This window comes from Ictidomys tridecemlineatus, chromosome 15 (genome assembly GCF_052094955.1).
Source record: "Ictidomys tridecemlineatus isolate mIctTri1 chromosome 15, mIctTri1.hap1, whole genome shotgun sequence".
NCBI classification, from domain to species: Eukaryota; Metazoa; Chordata; class Mammalia; order Rodentia; family Sciuridae; genus Ictidomys; species Ictidomys tridecemlineatus.
The window spans coordinates 44,255,386-44,278,734 of NC_135491.1; the positions used below are offsets into that span (position 1 = coordinate 44,255,386).

The window sequence follows — 23,349 nt, forward strand, 5'->3', positions numbered from 1 at the left end:
TAGTAGTTCAAATTTGATGTCAAAAGTCAAATCTCCATTGTCTCTGAACTTACCATACACTCATGTCATGGGGATCAGTAAAGGCTGACTTAGAGCAGCTGAATTACTATAGGCTAACACCTACATTTCTAGCTAACTCCTTTGAGTCTCCTTACAACCTCCTCTTCCTCATCAAGTATTCCCCTTAAATGCTGTTCCACAGGCTCCACTATAGGCCCTTTCCTCTTCCTTCTCTTTTTTCAGGGGGGCGGGGGGGAGACATACTGTATTGAATTCAGCAATCTCTAACACTGAGCTACATCCTGAACCTTTTTATTTTTTAATTTGAGACAAGATTTCACTAAGTTGCTGAGACTGGCTTCAAACTTAGTGATTCTCCTGCCTTAGCCTCTCTTGAGTCACTGGAATTACAGGCACACACCACTGCACCTGGCTTCCTTCTCTTTCTTCAAACACACTCCCTGGACTACCTTATCCATGCCTCTAACTCCCACCTATCCTGAGGCTCTGTGCCAATCATTACATAGCTCTCATCTCCCTTATAACCCTTGCATTCAACTGCTGATTGGACACTTTTTGAACATCTGGGGCATTTCAAACTTAACAAAATCAAACTCAACACCTCAAACATTGTTTCTCCTCCAGGACTCTTGGGATCATCAATTACCTAGTCATAAAACTTGAACCTCATCTTTGACTCTTTCCTCAATCCCCTCATCATGACCATTGGAATCCTCTCAGATAAATGCACTAAATATTTTTAAACTCATCCTAATTTTCCATGTCCCCATTCCTCCAATTTGCTTTTGTTACAAGAAACTACAATTGCCCTGGTATAATAATAATCATACTCCACTACAATTGCTTATTTACTTTGTAAATAAGTATGGTGCATCCAAAAGTTTTTTGACTATTCTAGGTAACAAGTACTTCCCAGGTCTAGGAAAGATAATGGTCTTGGAGTCACCAACTACCTAGGTACCTGAGCCACTGTAGAAGTTACTGTGGAAATTGGTCCATGTTATATATATATATATATTTTTTGAACAATTTGTTGAGAATCCACATATCATGCAATTTAACCAATTAAAGCATACAATAAATTACTTTTAGTATATTCAGAATTGTGTAACCATCACCACAATTTTAAAATATTTTCATTAGCCCCCCCCCAAAAAAAATACCAAAAACCACTCTGCCATTTAGCTATCATCTATAAGGTCCCCACATTCTCCCCCTCTCCCAGTCCTAGGTGAGCACTAATCTACTTTGTGTCTCTATATATTTGCCTATTTTGAACACACACACACACACACACACACACACACACACACACACACACACACATTTTTTGTGTATGTAGTAGTACTGGTGATTGAACCCAGGGTCTTGCACATAATAAGCAAGTGCTCTATCACTGAGCTACATCCCTAACCCTCTGGATATTTCTTATAAATAAAATCAGGTTAGGTCTTTTCAGCTTGAGTTCACCAGAGAATTTCCATGAAGTTCCAATTCAGCAGGTCTGGCATAGGTCCAGAAAAACCTCTGTTTGACCAAACTGCATCTCCCTTTATCATACCTAGCACCCAAGGCCAGATACACATTAGCTGATCAAGAAATGCCTTTTGCTGATTACCTAAAATCTGTCGAAGGGCTAGAGATGTGACTCAGTGGCAGAGTGCTTGCTTGGCATGCGTGAGGCCTTAGATTCAATCCCTAGTACCACCACCACCAAAAAAAAAAAAAAAAAAAAAATTAAGAAAAAAAGAGTCTTTAATAAATCTGTCTAATTCTGGGCTCCTCATACCTAACTTCTCAATTGATGTCCTAGACTTATCTCAAAAGCAACTCCAAAACATTTTGAGCAGGAAAGTACCATATGTTCAAAGTTGAAGAAGCCTATAAACTCAAAACCCTTCCTCTATGGATACCATCTCCCTCTCATATTTCCTAGCCTATAGCATAAACCTGGGTACTGGGCTGAAGATATGACTCAGCACCCCGTTTCAATCTCCAGTGCCAACAAAATAAAACAAAACTAAACTTCAATTGTTAGCTGCCTAAGGTATCTGAAATTTCTACCATTACAGCCCTTTCTGGTAGGGGGTGGAGGATATAGGAATTCACTGGATTAGACAAAGGAAAATGAAGGGAAGGGAGGGGGTATGGGATTAAGAAAGACAGGAGAATGAATCCGACATAAGTGTCCTATGTTCATATAAGAATACACAACCAGTGAAACTCCACATCATGTACAACCACAAAAATGGAATCCTAATTAGAATAATACTCCATGTATGTATGTCAAAATACACTCTATTGTCATGTATATCTAAAAAGAATTTAAAAAGAAAAAGGAAAAGGAAAAGGAAAAGGAAAAAAAAAAAAAAAAGCCCTTCCTCTGGGTTGTAGCATTATTGTCCAGCCAAGTTTAGGGCAGAAATCCCCCCCGTGCCCAACAAATCATGTAAAAATTAGAGAAGTTGGGGGGCTGAGTGTTGTAGCTCAGTGGTACAGCATGTGGTAGCATATATCAAGCCTTGGGTTTAATCCTCATTACCACTAGCAACAACAATTTGGAAAAGTGTGAGAAGTCAGAGAGCAGGGACACTCAGGGTCCACACAATAGACCTCTCTTCCCCTTCTAAAGCAACCTCAGAACTGAAGTATCATCTCCAGAGGATTACTATAAAACAGAAAGATTGTGCTGGGTTTGGTGATACCGGCCTATAATCCCCGAGTTAGGAGGCTGAGATGGGAGGATCACTTGAGCCCAAGAATTCAAGATTAGCCTGAGCAACATAGTGAGAACTTGCTTCAAAAAAAAAAAAAAAAAGAAAAGAAAAAAAAAGTTATCTAATTGAGTGAGGAGTTCGTGTTGCCAATGGAAGAGGGTGCTAAAAGTGGAACTAAAAGTTCTCAGTACTTGGTCTGCTTTTGCCAAGAAGTTGCAGAAGGATATTAAAAAGTCATTTCATTTCTTGAATTTACAACAAAACTGCACCTGACTTATTAAATACAGCATCACTTGAAAGGGCAGACATGAGGGTTGGGGCTGTAGCTCAGTGGCAGAGTGCTTGCCTAACATGTGTGAGGCACTGGGTTTGAACCTCAGTACCACATAAAATTAAACAAATAAAGGCGTTCTGTCTGTTTACAACAACTACAAAAAAATAACAATAATAATTTTTAAAAAAAAGAAGAAAGAAATAAAGGGTAGACATGAGCCAGGCACACAGTAGCCCATGCCCATAATCCCAGCTACTTAGGTTGAGGTAGGAGGATCACCAAGTTTGAGGTCAGCCTCAGAACTTAGTGAGATCCTGTTTGTCAAAGTAAAAAATACAAAGGGCAGGGAGTGTAGCTAAGTGGTAGAGTGCTTGCCTAGCATATTTCAATAGTTTAATACCCAACACTAAAAGAAAAAAAAAGCATGAACATGAAGATGTTTTGAAAAGTAAAATATGTACAGATGAGATGGATTTTTTTTTAGTCATAGATGAACAATATCTTTATTTTTATGTGGTGCTGAGGATCAAACACAGTACTCACATGTGCTAGGCAAGTGCTCTACAACTGAGCTACAACCCCAGCCCCAAGAGACGGATTATTGAAAGGTGCCTGGAAAATGCAGATATGAGTAAAAATGACAAAATTAATCTACTTCTTAAGTATGAGACAAAATCTTTTAGACTTTTAGTCTTTTTGCTTTTTTAGTTGTAGACACGAAATACTGTTATTTTTAAAAATATTTATTTATTTATGTATTTTTAGTTTTAGGTGGACATATTATTTGTTTTTATGTGGCGCTGAGGATCGAACCCAGTGCCCATGCATGCAAGGCAAGCACTCTATCACTGCGCCACAACCCCAGCCCCACAATACTGTTATTTATTTATTTATTTATTTATGTGGTGCTGAGGATTGAACTCACTGCCTGACACACGACACGCTAGGCAAGCACTGCTGGGTTTCTGTTCTCGAGAATAAAAGGCTCAGGGGTCACTCCAGTTAAACTGGGCTAACTGGACTGCATGAAATAACCACACAATAGACACAAATACCTTTTTCTTTGGGGTCACTGTGACGGCTCCTCTGACCTTAAGGGTCTGCAGAAAGAGAGAGAGTGAGAACACCGGCTGACCCCTTTTATTGAGAAGTTATTTAAATGAGGCAAGGGGTCAGATTTCAGGGGGCTGAGTCTATCTTCATGATGTCCTCTGCCAGCAGGTTGACTGACACCTGGGTAGGCCACACCCAAGGGCACAGAAAGAGAAGGGGACACACACAAGGCACTTCCATGGAAGATTCTATCCTAAACAGGGCAAGGGGTTATATTACAAAGAAACAGGTGAGCGTAGCTTCACCCATGGGGCTGTAGCAAGACACACCAATGCACGAAACACCGACCCTTGCACCCAAGAAGGGTGCCACATTTCTGTGACTGAGAGCCTCAGCACCCAGCTGGGGAGTGTAACTCAGTCACGTGTAAGGTTGGCCTCCCACAAAGCACTCTACCGTGGAGCTACAACCCCAGCCCTAAAGTCTTTTAGACTTTAACAGAGCAATCATTTGAGCTGAGTGATAAAAAACAAATAAATATGGGGTTGGGGCTATAGCTCAGTGGAATAGTGCCTGCCTCCTTCATGTGAGGCACTGGGTTTGATCCTCAGCACCACATAAAAATAAATAAATAAATGAATGAATAAATAAACATATAGTGTCCATCTATAACTAAAAAAAGAAAAAAAATACGGATTTTACGGGTCTGAACAAAGCAGACATCAATAAGGAAAAAAAAATCCCATAATCTGGAGATGATGTGGAAATCGTTAAAATGGTAAGAGAAAGGTTGGTCTGGGCAATTAAAGTTGGTAGACAGGGAAAGCTTTCCGAACATTTTATGAGGTTTAGCATTGCTATTACCTCTAGCCCATGGTATGGGAGGACTTGCTGTCCTCACAACACTCTTATGTACTTTTACGCCCTTGATCATAACTTTTCACATTAAACACCTTGTCTCACCTATTAATAACTTTGTAATCTTTTAGATCCAGCTGAAATGAGATACTACTAGAAAATGATTTGCTCGTTTTTCTGAGTTCATTTTTTTCCTGTTTTAAGAATGATTGAATTAATTTTTAAAAATGTTTTTTAAATTTTTTTTAAAAAATTATTGATAGACCTTTATTTATTTATTTATATGGGGTGCTGAGAATTGAACCCAGTGCCTCCATACATGCCAGGCAAGTGCGCTACCACTGAGCCACAGTCCCAGCCCTGAATTAATTTAAAAAAATTTTTTTTTATTTTTTAGTTCTCAGCGGACACAACATCTTTGTTTATATGTGGTGCTGAGGATCGAACCCGGGCCACACGCATGCCAGGCGAGTGCGCTACCACTTGAGCCACATCCCCAGCCCCTGAATTAATTTTTTAAAAAATCAGAATTATCTTTGAATCTCCAATACTAAAATGGGGCTATACACATAGCAGGTACTCAATAAATATTTGTTGAACTGAGGTTGGGAATGTAGCTTAGAAATAGTGCTCTTGTCTAGCAGGCATGAGGCCCTGTGTTCAATCTCCAATACTGCAAAAAGAAAATAAATATTTGCTGAACTGGACCATGTCTCACCCATTCTCAATAAGTACAAAGACAACAGAAGGATTAGGCCTTTAGGCTATATACAAAAGTGAAGATTCTTGCTTCATCTGTTGACTTAAAGAATTTAAAACAAAACAATAACAACAAAACACCTAAATTATCACAATTACTACAAGCTACATGGGACATAAAAGGAGCCAAGGAAGATCTTGGAAATAGAAATTTTACGAAGATCAGCACAAAGTATGCCTCTTTCTGGCTCCAAGACCAAGAGAAAACCTAACAAGAAACTTAACTGAGTCTAATAATGAATCTAGAAAGATCAAATTTATTAGGTGGACCTGGGAGTGAGGAAGTATAAAATGACAAAATTAAGGAATAATAATAGTTTACATTCATTATATGATTACTGGTACCAAGAACTATGCCAGAAGATTTACTTGTATTTGCTCATTTATTCCTTACTATTATTTCAACTATAATTATCATTCATCTTATAGAGAAGCAATTTGTAGATGAGTTGTCACAAATTTACCTGAGATTACACAACTACTAAGAAGCCAAGAGAAGACCTGAATCCAAAAAAATATGACTCCCACATCCAGACAGTTAATTATATTGAGATGGTTATTTGCTTATTTTGATAAATACTTTCTAGTAATTTGGCTTTCTACTCTCTCCTGTAGGGAAATGATATGCCTTTTACCAGCATAAGGACACTAGTTCATTTGTCAGTAAGGCATCACTCTGCTTATCCATCAAACTCCTATGTATCTGACCCCTGAGAGATCTGCTGTCAGGATAAAGACCATATTGGGTTTATGGTCCCACCTGTGAGGCTGAGAACCAGATCTTAAAATATATTGACTTTATCAAAGCCATGTGGTAAGTGGGACAGTCTTCTGCTGATAATGCCCTGAATACTCCTGTGGACTACAAACCTGAGACAGTCCAAGGGAAAAACACTGCTTCCCTCACATTCTCAAAAAAATGAGGGAGTATTCTTATAATTTCCTATCTTCTTTGCATGATACCCTACAATACTCACCTCTTGGGATTATGATTTAAAACTACCCTTTATAAATTATAAAATGCGCCCACAGTTATCATGGGTGGGATAGTCTGGGTTAGCACTTCAGGGAACAAACATGTTCTTATTTTTATTATCCCAACTGTCTTATAGGCTCTTATCATAATACTATCACCTCTCTCAGCTTGCTCTGCCCAGCCTGAAATATTCTATCATGTTGGTTTGGCTTTCTGTTCCTTGGTCTTAGGAACACAAAGTAGGGCACATCAGGATTTCCTATAGGGAAAAGAAAACATACACTTATGGTTCTTCCTAGTAATTTTCACCATTTTTTTTAGCCCTTTCTCAGAGAAGCACATAAGTTTCTTGTCTTCAGAAAGCACACTCCAAAGCCACTTAGACTTTATTCCTGGCTTTTAACTGATGCCTCAGAGGTCATATAGTTGTAAATAGTTAATATAACATAAGGTTACAAACATAGGTGAGTTTTTTTCTCTCCAAATATATTACCTTATCTTTGCCCACAAAGCCTTGTAGGTTACCATTAAGATGATTTGAAGTGCTGGGTGCAGTGGTACACACCTGTAATCCCAGTGGCTTGAGAGGCTGAGGTAGGAGGATTGGAAGTTCAAAGCCAGCCTCAGCAAAAAAAAAAAAAAAAAAAAGCAAAACGCTAAGCAGCTCAATGAGACCTGTCTTGAAATAAAAAATACAAAATAGGGCTGGGCTGGGGATGTGGCTCAGTGGTTGAATGCCTGAGTTCAATCACTGGTACCCTGCCCTCCCAAAAAAGATGATTTGAAGCAAAGTGTTAAAGAAAGGTACTAAAAGAAAAAAAAAAGCTAAGGATTCATTTATTTATTTTTGTGAGGTCAGGGATCAAACCCAGGGTTTCACGCATGCTAGGTAAGTACTCTAATACAGAGCCATATCCCCAGACCAAAGCTAATGTTTTATTTTTTGGTACCAGGGATTGAACTCAGGGGCATTTAAGCACTCGGCTACATCCCTAGCCCTTTTTATTTTGAGACAGGGTCTCACTAAGTTGCAGAGGCTGGCCTCAAACTCGTGACCTTCCTGCCTCAGCCTCCCAAGTCACTGGGATTTTAAATACAAGTCAGCATTATTACTGTGTCTAGTACCTAAGTTTCAAGTCTACTTCTTGACACTAGTCTCTTTAGCAGAGAATATAAGATATAAATATCCCAATATCCCAGAGATATCTGTCTAGTAATTTTCCTCTATAAATTGGCCTTTTTTTTAATGTTTGCGTCCTAATGTGTACATAATAGATAGGAAAATTTGGTTTATAGCAAAGAGAAGTCAAGTATATTTTTAAAAATACTTTCACGGGGCTGGGGATGTGGCTCAAGTGGTAGTGCGCTCGCCTGGCGTGCGTGCGGCCCAGGTTCGATCCTCAGCACCACATACAAACAATGGTGTTGTGTCCGCCGATAACTAAAAAATAAATATTAAAATTCTCTCTCTCTCTCCCTCTCTCACTCTCTCTTTAAAAAAAAAAAAAAATACTTTCACACAGCCAGGCATGGTGGCGCACATCTGTAACCCCAGCAGCTGGGGAGGCTGAGGCAGTAGGATCACAAGCCAGCCTCAGCAACAGTGAGACACTAAGCAATTCAGTGAGACCCTGTCTCTAAATAAAATACAAAATAGGGCTGAGGATGTGGCTCAGTGGTTGAGTGCCTCTGAGTTCAATCCCTGGTACTCCCCTCCCCCCAAATACTTCTCACATTTCTAGAATAGTATCTAATCTAAAGCAAGCAATTGGGATTAGAGGTAAAAAAAAAAAGTTAGGTACTGGTGTTGAGAAGCCAATTTCTTCATGTCTGCACCCAAGCAGCTGATTGTTGCTAGAGAAAAAAAAAAAAAAAAACATACACTGGGGACTAGGGATGTAGCTCAGTGGTAGAGTACTTGTTTAGCATGCTCACAGCCCTGTGATGCTTCAAACCCCCACATCACTTAAAAACAAAACCATGCACCAGATCATCTGTTTTAACTTTTTTAGATTTTTTAAATTGCAGATGGACACAATACCTTTAATTAATTAATTTATTTTTATGTGCTGAGGTTCGAACCCAGTGCCTCATGCATGCTAGGCAAGCACTCTGCCACTGAGCTACAACCTCAGCCCTGTTTTAACTTTTTAAACTCACAATCACAAAACTTAAATTGGTACCCAATACCACTAAGGAAGTCCTATCAAAGACTTGCTTTACACTTCCCCTGCATTTGCAACCATCTTTACTTTGGTTACCCTTATTATCAGGGGAAACATCCCTGTTCCTATCCAAGGCCAATTCTCCCTGTTCCTTAAAATCCTCCAATAGATTTCAGTCTTCTGTAGGTCAAGCACAGATCTCTCCTGTATCACTCTACCTTCTTGTCCACTGTAGCACTTCCAATAATGAATAAACATGCTCAAGAACCCTCCCATCTCTTCTTTTTTTGGTACTGGGGATTGAATCCAGGGCACTTTACCACTGAGCTACATCCATCTGTAGCCCTTATTTTTTATTTTGAGGCAGGGTCTCACTAAGTTGTTTAAGGCCTTGCAAAATTGCTGAGACTGGCCTAGAACATACTGTTGCCTCCCCTACCCACACACACTTTTGGTACTGGGGATTAAACCCAGAAGTGCTTAACCACTGAGCAACATTCCCATCCTTTTTTTTGTATTTTATTTAGAGACAAGGTCTCGATAAGTTGCTTAGGGCCTTGCTAAATTGCTGAGGCTTGCTTTGAACTTGCGATTCTGCCTCAGACTCCAAAGCTGCTGGGATTACATGCACTACCACACCCAGCTTGGCCTAGGACTTAAGCTCTTCATACCAAGTCACTGAGAGTACAGGTGTGTACCCCTCCCAACCAGCCCCTACCATCTTTTAAAACATTTCCTGTGGGCTGGAGGTGGAGCTCAGTGGTAGAGCACTAGTCTAAGCATGTGCAAGGCCCTGGGTTGGATCCCCAGCACCCACCCACAAACAAACAAACAAACCCAAACAAACAAAACCCTTTCCCTTGACGTCATATGTTTCTACAATAATCCCTAAATTTTTCTGCTTGCTTCACAGAAAATGTCTCTCAAGTTGCCTACAGGTGATGTCTCTTAATCCTTCACTTTCCTGTTCAATCATCAACCCATACTAGTCAGTTGATATCCTCAATTGACCCACTGTGACTCAGCCCAAGGTACCAATGATTCTCCAGCAACCATCAAGGTAACCAATTTAATAGCCATGCCTCTGGCCCAAGTTAACCAGAACTCTCAGCAGCACTGGACAGATGCTGCTGCTTCTGCTATGTGAAACCATTTCTGCCCTTGGACTCCACAACTCAACACTCTAGATCTCCTTGTCTTTCTGGTTGCTTCCTATCAACTTCTTTCTCCATTAGCCTCTCTCTAATGTAGGAGTGCCCCAGAACTTGGTCTTTGAACTTCTCTCTTTCCTCCAAGTCATGGGTCCAAGCCCACACTTGTGGTTGAATCAGTTCATGAAGTTTTAAAACATCTGATTTAGTTACCAAGATCTAAAAATCTGGAAATTTTACATTTTTTAAAATTCGGGTTTTGATTCCTTTAGGGGGAAAAACAGTATGTCAACTTAGGGCAAGTATTCTCACAACAGCAAACAGCTGGATGGAGCAGAAGCCACTTCCTTGACATTAGGTGCATTTGTTATCTGCGATGTCTAAGGCAAGGGGGATTTAGATATGAGTCACATTCCTGCAATACCAGAAGGCTCTCCTGCCAGAACCACCAAAACACCTTGCAATCCGCCTCAGTGAACTTCACTGGTCGCTGGTTGGGCAAGGAACCTCGTGGGGAGGACGGGGGGGGGGAGGGGGGTAAGGACTCCGCCCACACGGAACTTAATAGTTCTCAGGCAAAAATAAGCACATTAAAAAAAACAAAACAAACAGAAACAGAATTACAGCGCACCAATACAGAAAGTCCTTTCTGCAAAAGACGACTGTTGGGGTCATGTAAAAGCGTTAAGTGTGGTCTTCCGCTGCCTCTCCGGGCTGAGAACATCCACAGGAGGCCCGGTTTTAGGAGAGCCTGTTCTAGGAGGGAGAGAGCTTCAGAAGCCACTGTGCAAGAACAGCTTTTCTTGCCATTGCCCTGTGACGCTGGACTGTATCTACTGGGCGCGCGAGGACCTCCCGGTCTCTACTCAGAGGCGGGCCTGTGTAGCATTCGGAGGGCGGATGGAGCCCGGCTGAGGCGGAGACTGGGCGGGGCCGGGCCCAGGAGCCGCCTCAGCCCCACGGTCCCGCCCCGCGCGAGCTTCCTCCAGGAATCCCCACTCCCCCAAACCTTTACGGATTTAATGGGCAGAAGATAGCTGCCGAACCAGGTCAAATAGATCAGGATCGAGGACCGCCCAGAGGCGGCGGCCTCCGCACAGGAAGCTCCACCCAGCAGGAGACGGGACTCCAGGGCGCCGGCAGAGCCCACGCGCGACCGAGCGAGGGCGCGGGAGGGCACGAGCGGCGTGACTACGCGACTCGCGGCGCGTCCCGTGACGCCATCGCGCCCGCTTTTGAAAGTTGGCGCCCGGGGCCGCCTCCCATGCTGCCCTGCGCCAACCCCTCCCCTCACCTTTCCTCCCCCGCCCTCCACTCGCCGCCCGGCCGGCCCCCCCCACCCGTCCCTTCCCTTATCAGCACCGCGGCCCCGGCAGCGCCGACGCAGGCGCACTGCACCGCGCCGCCGCCATTTTGTGTCCGAGCCTGTGGAGCGATTAAACCGTGCGCGGAGCTGCTTCTTTGGCGGCAGCGGCGGCAGCGGTAGCCGGTGCGGGCGCGCGGAGCTGGCCGGGGACGCCGGGTGGCCGGAGCGGTGGAGCGGCGGCGGAGCGGGCGCCGCGGGGGGTGTGGCGCGGAGGTAAGGGGGCCCGGGGTGGAGGAGGTTTCGCGGGCCGCCTCTAGGTGTCACGATGGGGCCGCTCCGGTCGGCGCTGGCTGCAGCCCGGCGCCAGCGCCGCCGCCGGGGGGTGTTTGTCTCCCTCTACCGTCCCTGCTGCGGCGCGGCCGCCGCCATTGCCCGTCGCCGCCGCGGCCCGGCCCCCCCTCCACGCCCGCCTGCTAGGCCTTCCTCTTGGCGCACGCTAGGCCGCGGGCGGCGGCGGCGACAGAGGCCCGCGCGCCCGGAGACTCCATTTTCCTTCCTTTGTCTCTGCCCTCGAGGCCGGTTCTTGGCCCGACTGATCGCCCGGCCACGGCCCGCCCTCTGTCCTCCGCCCCTCCCGCGGCGGGTGGCCTCAGCCGAGACTCGTTCTCAGCGCCCCGGCTTCCGCGCCCGGTTAACTCCAGGGTCTGGACCCTTTGCCACCGCGCGCGCGGCCGGATCCCGGTGCCGTATGGGTGTCTGGTCCCGGCCGACGCGTCTCGAATTACCCATCCTCCAGTTTGCCCGGTCCCGGAACCTACCGGCTGCCCTGCGTGCGTCCCCAGCCGCTCGGTTGCTCGGCAGTCGCTCCCGGTCCGCGCGTCACCGCCGCTGGTCTCCGTCTCCGCCGAGTGGCGCAGGCGGCGCTGCTGCGGCTGCGAGCAGAGGGACCCCAGAGCTGCCGAGAGCTCCCTCTGCAAGGCTGGTTGAGCTGCCAGCGCCTCGACGCCGCCCGAGCGGGCGGGGGGACGCGCGCTCGCCGCCCCCGCCAGGCCCCGCTGCGCCCCCAAACTCGCGCTCGGGCTCTTCACCCGATAGGCCCGCCACGGGGGGCTAAGAAGATGAAAGTTCCGTGTCAAATAGTTTTTGTCCAGCCAGAGTTGGACTCTACCAAGCACCTTGGAGTGAGTGATAGCCTCACTTTGTGCGCTCAGAGATCTCAAAGGGACAGAAACTTAATTTCACTTTGATTTCAAGTGACATGACAAACTCCTGAATTCTGGAGTATGTGCTGTCTAATATCCCGATGCTAACTTACTGCACTATATAGTACCTGATGCTTTAGGGCTAGGCAAGGCAGTTTTGCCCCCGGAATTGTGCAATCTGATCTAAAGCGCCAGTAGGGCAGAATGAATTTATTCTTGACTCGACTGGTAATTTGCCCGTACACTGAAATGTGAGGGTTGATGTTGTAATTGAATCCTAGGTCACTCGCTCCAGATGGTTTATAAATATCTATGCCTAATGTAACTACTCTTCAGTAGCTGACTTCCTGTATCTCTGAGTTCAGCATTAAGTAAACAGTCACATACATAAAGTCCTCATTTTTTGAATTTCGATCAAATAGAAAAGTTGAAATACCTATCCACATTTTCCCATAGGGGAAAAGAAGTTAAACAGGTCAAATATTTAAATTGACTCTGTCCTTAAGTCTTGCATCATTAAAAAGCTTCCGCTGTTGAATTGCTGGAGTTTTTTTTTTTCTCTCTCTCTCCCTTCCTTCCCTGCTGCTGCTCACGTACCTTAATACAGTGCCCTGTAGTAGCTGATGTATCAACTCAGGTTCCTTAGGACAGAAGAAAGTCTGGATTGAAGTTTTTAAAGCAAGAAAAACTAGGTTAAATTTATGTGGACGACAGAACACCCTGGTGCTATGTAAAGTTGTTGTGTCCACTGTATGTAATCTCAATCTATAGGTCCTTGAAGCAGTCTTGGTCCATATGCAACTCTTTCAACATCCCTTTTTTGAACTCTACAAGATGTTTTCAGTCCCCCTCTTCTCCAATAGAATTATACTAAGTAACTAGGTATAGTAATGTTGATGGAGTGTCAAGCTTGGGAATAGAACCACCTTTAATTATTTAATACTTCATTTGAGTAATTTATTGCATTCTTTTGTGTTTTCAGTGTTCTTTTTGAAATTGTGGATGACAAGTGGCATATTTTATTTTTTAAAATAAGCTCCACAGAAGTTTAAAATTCAGCAGGTTTATAATCGCGATAGGAGTACATTTTGTTTTCCCAGATTATCATTGTGCTCCACAGATCATATTTTGCTTTTTGAATTGGTTTTTCATATGGGGTCATTACCTTCTTGGTCTTATATCATTTATGCTGTCTTAATGTCTATGTACTTGCTCTCCTTTGAGATTCTTGTATGCCAGGGAACATACTTGGTTTTTATTGGGAAAACTAAATCTGTAGAAAAAATAAATTGAGGATGAATTCAAAATAACCCAAAGGACCTCAGTAATATGAGGAAAATTATAAGAATGTTTGCCTACATAAGGAGATACTGCTTATTTAAAGAGTAATTGTAAAAGTTATTCTTAAGGATCCATTCAGTCTACATAGGAACATATAAGAGATGTGACTATTATCTTTAGGGTGTAAATTCTAAGGGATTTACCATTCTGATTTAAAGGCCATTCAGAAATGAGGGCAACCACCTGGGACTTATGAGTGGCTTGGGGAATTTCTTGGCAGAGACCACCTGTGGCTAACTGAGGCCCTTGGGAGAAGTCCTGTGACAGAGTCTTTGCACAGTGGTGCTTGCTGGCAGAGTCGCTTCTAGAGACTTTTTGTTTATTTGTTTGTTTGTTTCAGAGATGCTGCTGGCATCACAGCCACTCCACCTCATATACTATATAGTTTTCATCTCATTTTTTAAAATTGGAAGCTTTTACCATGGCTATCTACCTACCTTATTTACCTGTCTTGGTTCCAGATGACTTCAACCCTTTTGCCAAATATTAGATTCTTTTTCAGACAACTAAGATTTCTTATAATTTTAAGACTTTTTGAAAAGGGACATATAAGTTTCGAAGGAACAGTAATGGTAAATAATGTGTAACTTTGGTGACCATGATTCTCAGTTGGATATGTAGATTTGTCTCATCACATTTAAACACCTTTAAACTTTTTCTGGTAGTATTTACTATATTTCCTGTTAATATCCTTGTGCATTTTCTCAGTGATTTAGTATGAGTGCCAAAATATTGCATTGCAAATTGGTTACTGACATATATCCCAAAGGCAATATATTATCCCATACTTAATCTTCATTTTAGATCACTCTTAGGATTTTTAGGGGTATAAAATTCCATTCCCTTTGAAGCATGTTGGTGATGATAGGAACTCTAGGCCAATGCACATGCCTTTAATCTCAGCTAATTGGTAGGCTGAGGGAGGAAGACCAGAAACTTGAAGCCAGCCTGGGCAATTTAGCAAGACGCTGTCCCAAAACAAAAATTTTAAAATGGGCTGGCCAGAGATGTGGCTCAATGATAGTGCACTTGCCTAGTATGTGTGAGACCCTGAGTTCAATCCCCAGTAACCCTCCCCAAATATATATACACACTAAAGTACAAAAGTGTTTATTGAACTAAATATACTCTGTGTTATAAGTTGCCTCTCAACAGAGACTTCTTAGCTTGGTCTAAGAAAGTGTAATGTCAGCTTTGATTTGTGGGCTAGTTCATTATGAGAAGGATATCCTCTTATTTATATCTCATACTCCAAATCATTTAGAAGCTCTTAATTCAAATTTAGATCTTACATTTATTTCACTTGGGTTTGTTCGTTCCTTTCTTTCTTTTTTTCTTTCTTTCTTCTACTCTACCATTGCTTGAAGCTTAAAATTCATATTGTAACTTAGTGGAAGAAAATGTCAGCTAACAAAGTATTCCATTGTTTAACTACAGAAGTATTTCATTGCTATTCTTCTAGGATTTTCCGAGGTCAGTGAAAGCTCTTCTCCCTATAGTATCTTACCAAACTGAAAATTAGTTGTGCAATGTAAACTAACTTAATCAGTAAGATCACTATTTACTGAAGATAAGGAAATAAATTGTTAAAGGACTATTATTGTGGCTGTAAGAATTAATTTTGAGAATGGATATAGCTAAGTAGTCAAGTGTTTTACTTAATGTTCATAAGGCCCTGGGCTCAATCCCTAGCATTAAAAAATGTTTAAAAATGTTTTCGGTGGTTTGAATACTTGTGCCATTGATTGTAATATATATTCTATATTCTTTCTTGCTTGCTTTTTTTGGCCAGGAGGTACTAGGATTGAACCCAGTGGCATTCTGCTTCCAAGCTATGCCCCCAACCCTTTTTATTTTTTGAAACAGGGCCTTGCTAAGTTGCCAAGGCTGGCCTCAAACTTGTATCTTCCTGCCTCAGCCTCCTAAGTCACTGGGAGGACAAGTGTGTGCTTCTGTGTCTGCCCTACTATTTAGACAATTACGAATCTTTAGTCTTTTATATATCCACAAATGTTTTTAAAAAAGTGAATGTTTTGTAATTGACCTGATGGACATTTGTGGAATGGTTCATTTAGTGACATTACATGTTAAGAATTTATTGTTTTTTCCCCCATTTTAATCAGTCTTTGATTGGCCTTAATTTTTCATGCTATATGTGTATTTGAATGAATTCAGTGTTTCATAAAATGATTTATTCTTTTTTAGAATGAACACAGACCTGGAGCCAAAGAACAAGATGCACTAGTGGACAGAGTGCTGACCAAGGGCTTGAGAGCTGGGTTCTGTTTTCCCTCCTCAAACTGACTTTGCAGCCACGGAGAGGTACATTTCTTGCTCTTAAGAATGGGAATAATGTAATCCTTTGGGGACTGGAGAATTTGCTGGGTGAATCATGGGAATAGGAGAGGCAGGACATTGGATAGTTGACAGAAGTCAGAGTCCTGGGTTTAAAACTATGCGTTGCCACATAGTAGTTAGGTGATGCTCATCAAGTTACTTATCTGTCTGCTCCTACAGTTCTCTCTCTTTTTTTTTTTTTTTGGTACCTAGAATTGAACCCAAGGCGCTTTACCACTAAGTCACATTCTCGGCCTTTTTTTTTTTTTTTTTTTTTTTTTTGAGACAGGGTCTTGCTAGCTTGATGAGGCTGGCTTTGAACTTATAATCCTCCTGCCTCATCCTCCTGAATTGCTGGGATCATAGATATGTGCCAGTGTGTTCAGCTACCATCCTCATTTGGAATAGAATTATAGCATCATCAATCTCAACAAGCTATTCTTGGGTGTAATAAGAATATATGTAAAGGATAAATTACCATACTGAGCATATACATAGGAAATCAGGGCTGTTTGTCAGTAGAAACCCTTAGAGTGTATATTTTGACTATTGGCAAATGACCCAAAATGTCCATGGCCTGTGGCAGTTTGTAATTTTGATGAAGAACAGATGGAATACTGTTGTTGGAAGCTGGTATCCTTGATAAAAAATGTGTTAATTAATTTGAGTTAGCCTAACTGATGGCCCATTATTTGCATCAGTGTGTGACAGTCATTATCAATTTACTTCAGATTATAATTCGGCTATAAAATATAATGGACATCATAGGGAACTTGGAACAGGCTTCTCATTTAGGTAGAGATATGCTTTGGGATTTCTAAACAAAGTAGGGTTCTGAGTGAAAAATTATCTATCTTTGACTACCAGAAAGCACATCTTTTTTACCCACAGAAAAATGTGAAAATAATTTAATTTCACTTGTTTGATGGCAAAAAGGAGTACAGAGGTGGAAATTACAAATGCTAAAATTAGATAAATTTATATTAATGAATCATCTCAGTGACTCCCTAAAATTTTTCTTATGAGCTATGTGCAGAGCAAGTAGAGAGGAGGAAGGGAAAAGTAATGAAAGCTCCTCTATTCTTCAGCCTTATGTTTTCCAAATGGGCAGCTTGATATCTTGCTACATGGAAAGAACAAAGTCTGTGATAGTGTCCTGTCCTTTTAGAAATAACTTGTGCCCTATAGTTTTTTTTTTAAGAATGTTGACTCAGAATACATGCTAATAAAGTGCAGAAAAGAGAAAAAAAATCATTATATGAAGAACTGTTGAGAAATCTAGCATTAAGAGTTTAGGAAATGGGGGCTGGGGTAGTGGCTCACTAGTAGAGCGCTGGTCTAGCATGTGTGAGGGACTGAGTTTGATCCTCTGTACCACATTAAAAAATAAACAAAATAAAGGTATTGTATTGGGTCTAAAACTAAAAAATAAAAATTAAAAAAAAAGTTAGGAAATGGGATTATAGGAACATGTTGGTCACTCTTAAGTTTTATGGGTACCTTTAATGTTAAGATTCCTGTTTCTCAAACTGGAATATAAATACTCTCAGGATACAAGGTGGTGTGATTCCGGGGTACTTGAAGCCACAAGATAAACATGACCCATCTTCTTGGAGCTTCAGTTATGCTAATTAAGAGGGCAGTGAGTTAAATAATTTAACTGGTAAGTAATTAAAACTATTATTATGTTTTAAAAATACACATTTTTGGAGCAGAATGTAAACACAAATCTTAAAATAAGGCATGAGTGCTTGGGTTGGGAAGTGCTCTTTATATTGTTTATATAGGTACCATGGTTGAAACAATAAGAAGCAATACTTTTTAATTATTGAAAATTACTTTGTCCCTATAGCATTCTACTATGGAAAATAGAAGTCTACTTGCTTGTGTATGTATTTTTTTTTTTTTAAAGAGAGAGGGAGAGAGAGAAAGAGAGAATTTTAATATTTATTTTTTAGTATTTGGCGGACACAACATCTTTGTTTGTATGTGGTGCTGAGGATTGAACCCGGGCCGCATGCATGCCAGGCGAGCGCGCTACCGCTTGAGCCACATCCCCAGCCCCTTGTGTATGTATTCCTACACATGGCTGACATACACAAGATGATTGTTAGGCAGTTTTAAATGACTAGACCAAGTCAGAATTGTTAGATAAGTTCCTTCCATCTAGTGATACGGATTATAATTTAAAACAAATGAGAAAACTATAATCAAAATCAAGTCTAGGGGCTGGGGTTGTGGCTCAGTGGTAGAGCGCTTGCCTAGCATGTGCGAGGCCCTGGGTTCAATCCTCAGCACCACATAAAAATAAATAAATAAAAATAAAGGTATTGTGTCCATCTACAACTAAAAAATATTAAAAAAAAAAATCAAGTCTAAAACTAATTATAATAAAACTTTTAGAAACAAATTTTTTTAACTTGAGCTTTTAAAATAATTAAAATAATTAATTAAAATAATTCTTCAAAATCAGTTTTTTTTTGTGTTTTATGGTTACTAAGTATTGTTACATAATGTATTGTTTTTATTGTGAGACTTAAGAATTACATTTTCAGGGCTGGGATTGTGGCTCAGTGGTAGAGCGTTTGCCTAGCAGGGGCAAGGCCTTGGATTCGATCTCAGCACCACATAAAAATTAATAAGTAAAACAAAGGTATTGTGTCCAACTACAACTAAAAAATAAAATTATTAAAAAAAAGAATTACATTTTCTAAGGGCTAGGATTGTGATTCAGTGATAGAGTGCTCTTCTAGCACATTTGAGGCACTGGGTTTGATCCTCAGTACCACATAAAAATAAATCAGTAAAGGTATTGTGTCCATCTACAACTGAAGGAAAAAATTACAATTTTCTAAGCCAGGTATGGTGTCACATGCCTGTAATTCTAGTAACTTCAGAGGCTAAATCAGGAGGATCCCAAGTTTGAAGCCAACCTCAGCAGATTAGTGAGACTTTGTGTCAAAATAAAAATCTCTAAAACAAACTCTTGGGAATGTAGCTCAGTGGCATAATACCCCTGAGTTCAATCCTCAATACCTCAATATAACCTAGTTATTTTATGATGCTAGTAAGTTTTTTCCCCTTAACTTAGATAAAGCATAATTACCAAAAATTGGCAATAACAATAATCAACATGAGAGGACTATTAAAGTATAATGCATCCAGACAATAAAATGTCAGTCATTAAGTATAAAATATATTGAAATGGAAAGATATGAGATGTGCTACACAAAGCAGATTATCACATAAAGTGAAAGGAATAATCTCATAGTATTTATATAAAATGTGTTGTTTATATAAGATTGAGTAGGTTTATATTATCTAAATTTTCTCACCTATGTTGCATAAAATATTTTTAGTTGCAGGTGGATGCAATATCTTTATTTATTTATTTTTTTAAATGTGGTTCTGGGAACCCAATCCAGTGCCTCACAGGTGCTAGGCAAGCGCTCGACCACTGAGCCACAACCCCAGTGCCATGTTTTGCATAATTTTTAAGGGGAAAAAGCTCAGTACAGCTGGGTGTGGTGGTAAACACCTATAATCCCAGAAGTTTGGGAGGCTAAGGCAGAAGGATCCCAAGTTCAAGGCCAGCGTCAACAATTTAGCAAGGCCTTAAACAACTTAGCAAGACCCTATCTCCAAGTAAAACATGAAAAAGGACTGGGGCTGGGGCTCACTGGTGAAGTGCCCCTGGGTTCAATTTCTGGTTCTCCCCATCCCCACCCCCCAAAAAAAAGGGGAAAAAAAAAAACCTATACAGTAAGAAGTGGCATTGAAGTTTTCTGATAAATACAATGTAATGATAAAAGGAGTTGAAAGCTAGTATACTTTGACAGTAACATCATCCAGACTTACTGAGTTAAGAGCCTTGTTAGCATGCTTGTCCAAGTGGAGGCAGGAGAAAGAGCCTAGCAGCTGGACATTTGACTTAGTGTATGGGGGAATTGGTGTCGCAGAAGCTGATCTTCCATTTTTCCACACTTAAATTTGGTCTTTTAAAATATAACTTTTAAGCTTTTAAAATATCAAGTAATATTTATTTTCATTCTTAAGGAGAGTCAAATAATTGGGGAATTTTGCTAGAACCTTATACTTTCCTTTCCCAGAAGAAAACACTATAAATAGTTTGGTGTGTTAACCTTTGGCCACTATTCTGTGTTTTTTTTAATGGACATATACATATAATGCAATTTTAAAAATTGTGTTATGTGAATTTTCTATAACTATCTTATTTATTTAATGTTGGAGGAAACAATTCAAACAGTACAAAATAGTAATAATGAGAAGTAATACTTCCTCCTGCCTCTCATTTTTCCTTTTTTTTTGGGAAGGGGGGCGGTTGCTGAGAATTGAATACAGGGACACTCAGCCACTGAGCCACATCCCCAGCCCCATTTTGTGCTTTATTTAGAGACAGGGTCTTACTAAGTTGCTTAGTGCCTTGCTTTTTGCTGAGGCTGGCTATGAACTCGAGATCCTCCTGTCTCAGCCTCCCGAGCTGCTGGTATTAACAGGTGTGCACAACTGCACCCAGCTTCATTTCCCTTCCTCAGAGGCAATAAATATTTTTCATCAGCTGTGGTGGTGTACCTCTAATCCTAGCTACTTAAGAGGCTAAGGAGGGAAGACTGAATTTGAGGCCAGATTGGGCAACATAATGAGACCCTGTCTCAAAATAAAAGAGGATGTACCTTAGTGGTAGAGTGCTTGCTTTGCATGCCTGCGTGTTTAAAGCCCTGGGTTCAATCTCTAGCACCATACACACAAAAAAAAGATGTGTATATATGTGTTACTGATTTTTTAAATATGTTCTGCAGACAAAATTCTATGCATTAACAAATATATGTGCTTATGTATCTTTATTTAAAAACACAACATTTGTAATCCTGGTGGCTTGGGAGGCTGAAACAGCAGGCCTCGGCTCCATGCTCAGTTACCCCTACCCACCCTACCCCATCCCACCAAAAAAGAAAGAAGCCTAGACTTCTCTGGGTTTGATTTGAGGCACTGGATTTGATTTGAGGCACTATGTAAATAAATGATCAAAATAAAGGTCCATCAACATCTAAAAAAATTTTAAAAAGCAAGTACAAGATAGAAGATTTAAATTTTATATTCACAGAGGTATCATACAGAACTATTCTGTAATAAGGGGTACTTGAATTATATATTTGGTGCTGAGGACTGAACCCAGGGGTGCTATACCCCTAGCCCTTATTTTGAGACAAGGTCTTGCTAAGTTGTCGAAACTGGCCTCCAACTTTTGATTCTCATGCTTTAGCTTCACAAATCATTGGGATCACAGACATGCACACACCACTGCACCCGGCCCAATTATTTTTTTCAGTCTTGTTTGTTTCTTTTTTATTTGTATCTTATAACTTCCTATTCTTAAATTTTTAAAATTGTAAGTAGATGTTGTGGCCATAAAACAATAGTGATTCTTAGATTCTCTTTGGAATAATTTTTTTTTCTTCTGTCTTCTTGTTAAACAAGGTCTTTGCTTCTTTCCCTTTCATTGTTGTGTCCTCTGGGTATTTATAAATATACCTTCCCCCAAGAATTTTGGTTAAGGGGCTGGGGTTGTGGCTCAGTAGTAGAGTGCTCACCTAGCACATGCGAGGTGCTGGGTTTGATCCTCAGCACTACAAAAAAATAAACAAATAAAATAAAGGTATTGTGCCCAACTATAACTAAAAAATATATTTAAAAAAAAGAATTTTGGTTAAGCTGTTGCCTGCATTTTTTCCTTTTATATACATATACATACATATATAAATATATATATAAGTATCAAGGATTGAACCTAGATGCACATAATCACTGAGTCACTTCCCCAGCTTTTTTTTTAAGACCTAGGTTGCTTAGGCTACCTTTAAATTTGTGTTACTCCTGCCTGTAACTTCCCAAACTGGGATTACAGGCATGTACCACCACAGGGAGCCTGATTCCATATTTCAAAGAAGTAACCAAGTTGATAAATTGTTTGATTAGTAATCTAATAAAAAGTAACATTTTGTTTCTTTTATTGTTTACTTTAACATCTGCTTTGGACTATACATACTATCTCTTTTGTGTTTTTCCACATTTTTTTTTATCTAGTAATGCTTTAGCTATTATCTGTATTTTATGCTACTACTGTATTATTTATTCATTGAGAATAGCCTTTTTTTTTCTCCTAACAAGATCTTGAACTTTGTCAAAGACATTATACTGCTCTTTATCATTACCCATTGTGCTATTTGATAAAGGTGTACATGTTGAATGTAAGCTGTTAGTTACATTTAATGTTAAACTTATAGGAGACCCCGTTTACCAAATATAAATGGTCTTTGTTCTACTATATAGCCTTTGTGAGTAGGTCTGAGTTATAGAGACAGTAGGTAGAACAGTGGCAACATGGTCACTGAGATAAATTGCAAAACTGTGAATAGTTGCCCTGTTGTGTGTTCATCACTCTGTCTTTGTGTGTCTGTGGAGAAGGCTTTTCCCTTTTATCATGCCTACCACCTTAAGAGATTATTTTATATTGGTGGCTCCCAAGGATAGATGTAAAACTTCAGGACATACTCATTGAGCCATACAATCCATTAGTTTATGTTGGAGTCACTGCTCAGGTAGCATTTGCTAAAAAATTCCATAGATACACCTCTTAGGTGTTGTATAAATCCTTGTGTGTGTGTGATTTCTTCCTGTTGTGTTTTTATTCAAAGTTATAATCTTGCCATAGATTTTCAACCTTTCTTTTCAAGTGATGAAAGACTGTAGGAGTTCTCTAAAAATGGTGTAACTACTTCAGGGTTGTGTGTTTGGAGTGGGGCAAAGAGGGATCTGGTTTTCCCTAACATAGCCTTGGGAGAACAAAGAGAAGGGAGGCTCTGTGCTGGTGAAAGTGTCATGTGTGCTATAGAGAGCAAAGAGAGGGACAGTGTGCTCAGAAATCAGCCTCTAGCTAGTACTGTGACACCATCATTGACTTCCCAGTAAGCACTGTCTTCTGGAGGATTTTTTATTTATTTTTTTGATTTTGGTCCTAGGGGTTGAACCTGGGGTTGTTCAAATACTGAACCACATCCCCAGCTGTTTTTTGTATTTTATTTAGAGACAGGGTCTCACTAAGTTGCTTAGGGCCTCAGCCTCCCAATCTGCTGGGATTACAGGTGTACACCACCAAACCTAGCTGTCT

The 23,349-nt window shown here is 40.7% G+C and overlaps 2 protein-coding genes across 12 annotated transcripts in view; one reads left to right on the forward strand and one right to left on the reverse strand.

Moving 5' to 3' along the window:
* The window catches only part of Agrp (agouti related neuropeptide), a 55,899-nt gene extending 43,216 nt beyond the window's left edge, over window positions 1-12,683 (reverse strand). For 8 of the 9 annotated variants that reach the window (XM_078032528.1, XM_078032524.1, XM_078032527.1 and 5 more), the window contains exon 1: window positions 12,099-12,584. The gene's annotated coding sequence lies outside the window, so the exon portion shown is untranslated. Of the gene's footprint in view, window positions 1-12,098 lie in introns of all 9 variants that reach the window. The other variant, XR_013430954.1, reaches the window with a different exon arrangement.
* Ctcf (CCCTC-binding factor) overlaps window positions 11,350-23,349 on the forward strand; it is a 49,196-nt gene continuing 37,196 nt past the window's right edge. Inside the window, exons 1-3 of one of the 3 annotated variants that reach the window (XM_078032516.1) lie at window positions 11,350-11,553; window positions 16,029-16,145; window positions 17,711-17,823. The gene's annotated coding sequence lies outside the window, so the exon portion shown is untranslated. The remainder of the gene's footprint in view (window positions 11,554-16,028; window positions 16,146-17,710; window positions 17,824-23,349) is intronic. The other 2 variants (XM_078032515.1, XM_078032517.1) reach the window with 2 other exon arrangements.